The sequence below is a fragment of the Triticum aestivum genome, chromosome 7B (assembly GCF_018294505.1).
Source record: "Triticum aestivum cultivar Chinese Spring chromosome 7B, IWGSC CS RefSeq v2.1, whole genome shotgun sequence".
Lineage (NCBI taxonomy): Eukaryota > Viridiplantae > Streptophyta > Magnoliopsida > Poales > Poaceae > Triticum > Triticum aestivum.
In genome coordinates, this window is record NC_057813.1 from 114,305,940 (window position 1) to 114,315,377 (window position 9,438).

Here is a 9,438-nt window from a genome sequence, read left to right on the forward strand (position 1 = left end):
CGCCGCCCCGGACGCCGCCGCCCGCGGTCGCCGCCTCCTCCTCCGGCGCCGCCCGGCCTCCTCTCCCTCACCCCGGCCTCCTCTTCCCCCACTCCGGCCGGCACCGACGAGCTCCAGCGCTGGTCATCCTCGGGAAACGCGCCGGTGAACAGTACCCGCGAGATCCCGATCTGGATCTGAGTTTTCGGTTGACTTCTCTCCCCCGAAACCCTAATTTTCGTGCTATCTCTGACTGCTTGTATCTCCGCAACCGTAGCTCCGTTTTGGGCGTATGATATGTCAAAATCTTCGCCTCGACATGTACATCATTTCATTCCATTGCATCATTTGCATTTGAGGTCATCTTGATACCCAAAATTCTGTTAGAAGGAGGCTTCGTGAGTTAAATTGCAGATCCGTTAGTTCATCATGCACTTTTGTCATTTTTGTCATGTTTAATTCGTGCATGATATGCCTGTGCCCCTTTGGGATGAATTGTGAAGCATTTTGTCTTCTTTCCAGAGGTGCCACCCATGCATTTTTAGGATGTGTGTGTTGTCTTGTGCAAGCTTGCGAAGAGAGGTACCTGAGATTGCAGATTTCAGGGACTTAGTGATTTTCACTAAGTCTGGGATATTTTAGTTCATGATGCTATATGTCCAGCTTGTTTCCTAGTGATCCGTGCCTCTTTTGAGGATGATCAGTAAGGGAGTTTTGATATTTATGTTATGCTCTATCCATCCATGTCTTTGTTGGCATATGTGGAGTGCTCTAGGTTGACTCAATCGAGCTCAACTTTTGCTTCATTGTTAATCTGGGCAGATCGTCAACTTGTTTGCGATTTTGCCGATGCTACCGTTAGTGTTCCATGCATGCTATGCCTTTGTTCTTGCCATGTGTAGCTAGCACTTTGTGCCTTCTTGCTGGTTATATGCTTTCCTTGCCATGACTTGCACCGTAGTGAGTGCATCGAGCTCGTTTACATGCCTTCGTGAGTTATATTTCAGCGTGTCTCAGTTTTCACTAAGTCTGAAAACTGATTGTGTTCGAGCTATGTTCGTGAGCTCGGTAGAGTATTTTGTGAACCCTTTTGGCCCCAGGTCACTTTGGGTGTTTTATTAAGCTTGTTGAGTAGCTCCATGCCATGTTCGTACTTGTCATGTTCAGGTTTTGTATCATGTTGTTTTGCTGCTCCGAAGAGAGCATCGTGATCTGAAATTTCAGACTAGTGTTAATTTCACTAAGTCTGAAATCTGTTTTGCATTTGCGTTTTAGCCACGCTTGTTTGAACCTCTTAATGGATGAATTTGCCTATGGCTCAGTGCTAGTGTTTTGTCAACCATCTTGTGTACATCACTGCCATGTATTTTGTTTTCATGTTTGGTGGCTGTAGCATGTTCATTTCGTTGCATTTAGATGCCTACTTGCTGCAAATCGCATACCGGTGTCATATCTTAAAACGCTTGCCATTTCTAAACCGTAGCTCCGATTCCTATGATCTTTATATCGTTTTCAAGCGATTTCATCCCCTCTATCCAGTGGCACACTTGGTTTTCCAAGTTGATGCCAGGTTCATGCATTTCCTGTCATATCTTGCATTTTGCATCCCGCATCGCATCCCGCATAGCATATCGTCATTTCATCATATTGCTTGGTCTTGCCCGTGGTTGATTGTATCCTTGTTGCTTGTTTGTCTTTGGGTAGAGCCGGGAGACGAGTTCACTACCGAGGAGCCCGTTGAGTTTGCTTGTGAGGATCCAGTCAACTCTGACAACTGTGCAGGCAAGATGATCATACCCTCGAAATCACTACTATCTTTGCTATGCTAGTTTGCTCGCTCTTTTGCTTGCCACTGCTTCGATGCCTACCATTTGCTTGTCAGCCTCCCAATTGCATGATTGAACCTCTAACCCACCATTGTCCTAGCAAACCGTTGATTGGCTATGTTACCGCTTTGCTCAGCCCTTCTTATAGCGTTGTTAGCTGCAGGTGAAGATTGGAGCCGTTCCTTGTTGGAACATTTATTTACTTGTTGGGATATCATTATATTGCTATGTTATCTTAATGCATCTATATACTTGGTAAAGGGTGGAAGGCTCGGCCTCTCGCCTGGTGTTTTGTTCCACTCTTGCCGCCCCAGTTTTCCGTCATATCGGTGTTATGTTCCCGGATTGTGCGTCCCTTACGCGGTTGGGCTATAATGGGAACCCCTTGATAGTTCGCCTTGATTAAAGCTTTTCCAGCAATGCCCAACATTGGTTTTACCATTTGCCACCTAGCCTCTTTTTCCCTTGGGTTTCCGGAGCCCGAGGGTCATCTTATTTTAACCCCCCCGGGCCAGTGCTCCTCTGAGTGTTGGTCCGAACCAGGCAGCCTGCGGGGCCACCTCGGGGAAACTTGAGGTTTGGTTTTACTCGTAGCTTGACCTATCCGAGTGTGCCCTGAGAAAGAGATATGTGCAGCTCCTATCGGGATTTGTCGGCACATTCGGGCGGTGTTGCTGGACTTGTTTTAACCTGTCGAATCATCTTGTTGTACCGAGATACCGAGTCTGATCGGTGTGTCTTGGGTGGAGGTCTATTCCTTCGTTGACCGTGAGAGCTTGTTATGGGCTAAGTTGGGACCCCCCTGCAGGGATTGATCTTTCGAAAGCCGTGCCCGCGGTTATGGGCGGATGGGAATTTGTTAATGTCCGGTTGTAGATGACTTGAACTAAACTTAATTAAAATGAATCAACCGTGTGTGTTACCGTGATGGCCCCTTCTCGGCGGAGTCCGGGAAGTGGACACGGTGTTGGAGTTATGCTTGCGCAGGATGTTCCTTTAGCTTCTCGCTCGTGCTTCGCCTTCTCTTCTCGCTCTCTTTCGCGTATAAGTTAGCCACCACATATGCTAGTCGCTTGCTGCAACTCCACATATATTTGCCTTATTCATTCCTATGAGCTTAAATAGTCTTGATCGCGTGGGTGTGAGATTGCTGAGTCCCTGTGGCTCACAGATACTACAACTCCAGATGCAGGTCCAGGTGATTCTGCTCCAGTTGACGATTACGAGCTCAGGTGGGAGTTCGACGAGGACTCTCAGCGATACTACGTGTCCTTTCCAGATGATCAGTAGTGGTGCCTAGTTGGGGTTATCGATTCAGGACCTTGTCGCATGTTGGGGGGTCTTTTCTATTTGGCGCCGTAGTCGGGCCATGAGTGTTTGTTTGATGGATGTTATTTATGTACTCTGATGTGACGTGGCGAGTGTAAGCCAACTATGTTATCTCCCCCTTTTATTATATATTACATGGGATGTTGTAATGATTGCCTGACTTGCGACATTGCTTTCAATGCGGTTATGCCTCTAAGTCGTGCCTCGACACGTGGGAGTTATAGCCGCATCGAGGGCGTTACAAGTTGGTAATCAGAGCCATCCCCGACCTTAGGAGCCCCATTGCTTGATCGTTTTTAGTAGCCGAGTTGTGTCTAGAAAAATGTTTTGAGTCCTTAGGAATTATATTTCGGAGAGCTTAGGAATTCTTTTTACTTCCCAGTCTCCTCATCGCTCTGGTAAGGCATCCTGGCGTAGAGTTTTGACTCTTCTCTTCTCAAATTTCACAAAATTTTTTTTAGGATCACGCGAGTATCTTGGTTTTGTTCCGATGGTTTTGTGACGAGAACATTGTTCTTGGTGCCTCCTGTCTTTAGGGGTTGTGGCAGTGTCCCGGGGAGTTGAGCTCCGAGGTGTTGTCGTCACAATTTTATCGTTGCAATTCTGGTATACTTGAGATATGTTCGCCGACATCGAAAATCTCTTTTATGCAGTTCGTTGGTGAGATAACCTCGACGCCACCCAGTACTGGGGCGGGAGTTCGGGAGTATCGCCATAACTTGTATAACGGATGCTTTTCGAAGGTTGAGGTAGATGGTTTCCGAAGTTTTCCTGGTTATGTGTTGAAGGATGGATACAGCTGGATGTAGGATTTGCTAGTTTGGGTGAGATATTGTGCTTCCCCTGTATCCCCAACACCTGATTGCATAACCGGAAAGGTTCGGGAATTTCATAGGTGGGAATTCTAGTAGCTCTAGTTCTTCTTCCACGGATATTGGTTTGAGATTGGGATTTCTTACTGATTACTCGTTCTTGATCCGTACCTTGTTGAATTATTTCTCTTCCTTAATTCTTCGTGGCTTCTCAATTTATGGATATGTGACCATTTGAAGAGGAATGCATTCGTTCATTTTGTTCGGATGTGAAGACTATATGTTGCAATTTTCATTCTGTTGGATTCAGCTTCTATATTGTTGTCTATCTATGTGCTAATGGTGGTCAACCTCTTCAGGATGGCTCCTCCAACGCGCACGACTCCGAATCCTAATCCGCCTCCACCTCCGCCTCCTCCGGAAGCATGGCAAGCTGTGATGGCCGCTACTAATGCAAATACACAGTTGATCATGCAAATCCTTCAAGAGCGCAATCAAGGCAGTCAAGGGAATCAAGGCCATAATCAGCACCACTTTGCTACTCTGAACCAGTTCCTCGCAAATGGCCCAAAGACGTTCAGCGGTTGTGTTGAGGCTACCGATGCTGACGATTGGCTAGTGGATCTGGGCAAGCATTTTGAATGTAGCAACGTCAGGCCTGAAGATTTCGTCAAGTTCGCTTCTTTCCAGCTCAAAGATCAGGCTGCAGAGTGGTTCCAGCAGTACAAGGATTCCAGAGGTGGACGTGTTATCACTTGGGACGATTTCCGTCAAGATTTCCGCGCTCATCACATCCCTCAAAGTGTGGTTGAGAGTAAGCGTCAGGAATTCCGCAATCTGAAGCAAGGCTCTTTGTCTGTCTATGACTACAACAAGTTGTTCCAGAAGCTCGCCCGTTTTGCCAAGCAGGATGTTCCTGATGAGAAGAGTATGATCTATCAGTTCAGGGGTGGTCTTCGTGAGGAAATTCAGCTCGCTCTTGTCCTCTTTGAGCCGTTGAGATACGATGAGTTCTACAACATGGCACTGAAGCAAGAGGCTGCTCAGATGAGATGTGATGCTTCCAGGAAGCGTGCCAGAGATGTTACTCCGTCTTCCTCTACTCAAGTGGTTAAGCAACAGAAGTATTGGCTTCCTCCTCCTCCGTTCCGTCAGCCGTATCAGCAGAAGAGCAAAGGTGGCAGTGGTTTCTCCCACCCACCCAACCCAGGCTTTCAGAACAAGGCTTCGTCTCAAGCTCCAAGACCGAGTGCTCCGTATCACCGTCCGCTTTCAGAGGTCACGTGCAACAAGTGCCAACAGAAGGGTCACTATGCCAACAAGTGTACCAACCAGAGGCGTCTTCCTCCTCCTCCTCCTGTCAGATCGGCAAGTACAGCTGTGGTCAAGCACAATCCCAAGCACGCCAAGGTCAATATGCTGAATGCAGCTCAGGCTGAGGATTCTTCAGATGTCATTATGGGTAACCTTCCTGTTAATGATATTCCTGCAAAAGTTCTTTTTGACACGGGTGCATCGCATTGTTTCATGTCAAAGCCATTTTTTACCAAGCATGAGTTCGTTTCTTCTCATTTGGGTAAACATATGGATATCATTTCTCCTGGCAAACGTTTGAGCGCAAGTCTGGAGGTGCCAGATGTCGCTATCACGATGGGCGATTTCAAGTTTCTTGCTTCTCCTATGGTTCTTGGTAACTCGGATATCGATCTTATTCTCGGGATGGACTGGCTCTCTAAGCATAAAGCTCAGCTTGATTGTGCAGCCAGGCAGATTCAACTGACTCATTCGTCTGAGGATGTCATTGTCTTTGCCGCTCGGGATAATTCCATCCGGTTGTTTTCTCTCAATGAGAAGGGTGAATTGGATGCTATTTCGCAGATTCCGGTTGTCTGTGAGTATCAAGACGTCTTTCCAGAAGAGCTCCCAGGAATGCCTCCGCACCGGCCAGTTGAATATGTTATTGAACTTGAGCCCGGTACGGAACCTGTGTGCAAACGTCCTTACAAGCTCGGCCCCGAAGAGTTGAAGGAGTTGAAGAAACAACTCGATGAGCAAGAAAGATTGGGTCTCATTCGGCCTAGTACTTCTCCATGGGGTTGTGGTGTTCTTTTTGTGAAGAAGAAGGATGGATCGAGTCGACTTTGTGTTGATTACCGTCCAGTAAACAAGAAGACCATCAAGAACAAATACCCACTTCCCAACATCAATGAGCTGTTCGAACAACTCAAGGGTGCTCAAGTATTCTCCAAGCTTGATCTCCGTATGGGTTATCATCAGATTCGTATTCGTGAGCAAGATATTCCCAAGACGGCATTCAGAACAAGTTTTGGTTCATATGAATACACCGTCATGTCTTTTGGCCTCGCCAACGCTCCTCCGACGTTCTCTCGCATGATGAACTTCATCTTCAACCCCTACACCAATGAATTCGTTTTGGTCTATCTCGACGACATTCTGGTTTTCTCGAAGAACAAGAAAGATCATGCCAAGCACTTGCGTTTGGTTCTTGACAAGCTCAGAGAACATCAGTTCTACGCCAAGTTCTCCAAGTGTGAATTTTGGCTCGATGAGGTTCTTTATCTTGGTCATATCATCTCTGCCAAGGGCATTTCCGTGAATCCTGAGAAGGTGTCTGCAATTGTGAATTGGGAACCTCCTCAGAACGTGAAGCAACTCCGCAGTTTCCTCGGTCTCGCAAGCTATTGCAGAAGATTCGTTGAAAACTTTTCTAAGATCGCCAAGCCTCTCTCAAATCTTCTTCAGAAGCACGTCAAGTACGTTTGGTCTCCGGAGTGTGATATTGCTTTCAACTCTTTGAAAGAGAAATTGATCACTGCTCCAGTTCTGACTCCGCCTGATGAAACCAAGCCGTACGAGGTCTTTTGTGATGCCTCTCTCCAAGGTCTCGGTGCTGTACTGATGCAAGAGAAGAAAGTTGTTGCTTATACCTCTCGCCAGTTGAAACCTAATGAGAAGAACTACCCCACTCATGATCTCGAGTTGGCGGCAGTTGTGCATGCTTTGTTGACTTGGAGACATCTACTATTGGGAAGGAAAGTGGACATTTTCACTGATCACAAGAGTCTCAAGTACATCTTCACTCAGCCTAATCTCAACCTCAGGCAGACTCGATGGGTCGAAATGATTCAAGAGTACAATCCGAGTATCGAGTATACTCTAGGCAAGGCTAATGTGATTGCTGACGCTTTGAGCAGAAAAGCATATTGCAACAGTCTGATTCTCAAGCCTTATCAACCCGAGCTTTGTGAAGCTTTCCGCAAGCTTAATCTGCAAGTTGTTCCTCAAGGTTTCCTCGCCAACCTTCAAGTTTCTCCTACCTTGGAAGACCAGATTCGCCAAGCCCAACTTCTTGATGCTATGGTGAAGAAGGTGAAGATTGGTATTGCAAAGAGTCAGTCCAAGTACAAGTGCTACCGACTTGATGACAAGGACACTCTCTTCTTCGAGGATCGAATTGTTGTGCCCAAAGGTGAACTTCGTAAGGTGATCATGAACGAGGCTCACAACTCTCTCCTCTCCATCCACCCTGGTAGTACGAAGATGTATCAGGATCTCAAGCAAACTTATTGGTGGACTCGAATGAAGCGCGAGATCGCTCAATTCGTGAACGAGTGTGATGTCTGCAGAAGAGTGAAGGCAGAACACCAAAGGCCAGCAGGTCTCCTCCAACCTCTTGCCATTCCAGAATGGAAGTTTGACCACATTGAAATGGACTTCGTGACTGGGTTTCCAAAGTCGAAGCGTGGCAATGATGCTATCTTCGATGTCATCGACAAGCTCACCAAAGTGGCTCATTTTCTGCCTATCAAAGAGTCGATCACTGCAGCTCAATTGGCGGAACTCTATACCTCTCGCATTGTCTCTCTGCATGGTATTCCTCAAGTAATATCTTCAGACCGTGGCAGCATCTTTACCTCCAAGTTTTGGGATTCTTTTCAGAAGGCCATGGGCACCAACATCCGCTTCAGCACAGCTTTCCATCCTCAAACGAGCGGTCAAGTCGAGCATGTCAACCAGATTCTCGAAGACATGCTCAGGGCTTGTGTGATTTCTTTCGGCATGAAGTGGGAGGACTATCTTCCTTATTCTGAATTCTCATACAACAACAGCTTTCAAGCAAGTTCGGGCAAGGCCCCCTTTGAAATTCTATATGGCAGGAAGTGCCGTACCCCTCTCAACTGGTCTGAAACCGGTGAACGTCAGCTGCTGGGTAATGACTTAATCACAGAAGCAGAAGATATGTGCAAAGTCATTCGTAATAACCTCAAAGCAGCTCAATCCCGCCAGAAGAGCTACTATGATAGTAAGCACCGTGATCTGGTTTTTGAGATCGGAGATCATGTTTACCTCCGCGTCTCTCCTATGAAAGGTACTCGTCGCTTCGGTATCAAAGGGAAGCTTGCCCCTAGATACGTGGGACCTTTCAAGATTGTCAGCAAGAGAGGCGACCTCGCCTATCAACTTGAGCTTCCTTCAAACTTTGCAAATGTTCATGATGTGTTCCACGTCTCTCAGCTTCGAAAGTGCTTCAAGACTCCTGACCGCACCGTCAACTTCCAGGACATTGAGCTCCAAGAAGATCTCTCCTATCGTGAGCACCCAGTTGCTATTCTTGAAGAGACTGAACGCAAGACTCGCAACAAGTCAATCAAATTCCTCAAAGTTAAGTGGTCTCACCATTCCGACCGTGAAGCTACCTGGGAACGCGAGGATCACCTCCGTTCTGAGTACCCGGAGTTCTTTCAGTCCTAGATCTCGGGACGAGATCTTTTCGTAGTGGTGGAGTGTTGTAACGCCCCAGATGTAACTTTCCCCATTTGTACTCCAACTCTTGCCGTTTCCGGTGTCAAGTTATATTTATTTCTCGGTTTCGGGTCTTTGTCTCCGTGTGTTGTTTTCGTTTTCATGCATCTCATACCATGTCATCTCGTGCATTGCATTTGCATACATGTTCATCTCATGCATTCGAGCATTTTCCCCGTTGTCCGTTTTGCATTCCGGCGCTTCGTTCTCCTCCGGTGGCCATTTCTAGCTTTCTTTCTTGTGTGGGGATTAAACATTTCCGGATTGGACCGAGACTTGTCAAGCGGCCTTGGTTTACTACCGGTAGACCGCCTGTCAAGTTTCGTATCATTTGGACTTCGTTGGATACTCCAACGGTTAACCGAGGGACCGAAAAGGCCTCGTGTGTGTTGCAGCCCAACACCCCCCAAATTTGGCCCAAAACCCACCAAACTCTGCTCCATGTCCTAGAGCGTTCGATCACGATCGTGTGGGCGAAAACCGCACCTCATTTGGACTCTCCTAGCTCCACTTATGCCTATTTATACCCCCTCCATTCGGATCTCTTCTTCCCCGTCCGAAACCCTAGTTTTTTAAAAAAAAACTGAGATCTCCACCGACGGACGTGTCCGCCCCGGCCGGACAGCGTCCGCCGCCGCAGCCGCCCACTCGCCAGCCGCCACGTGGGC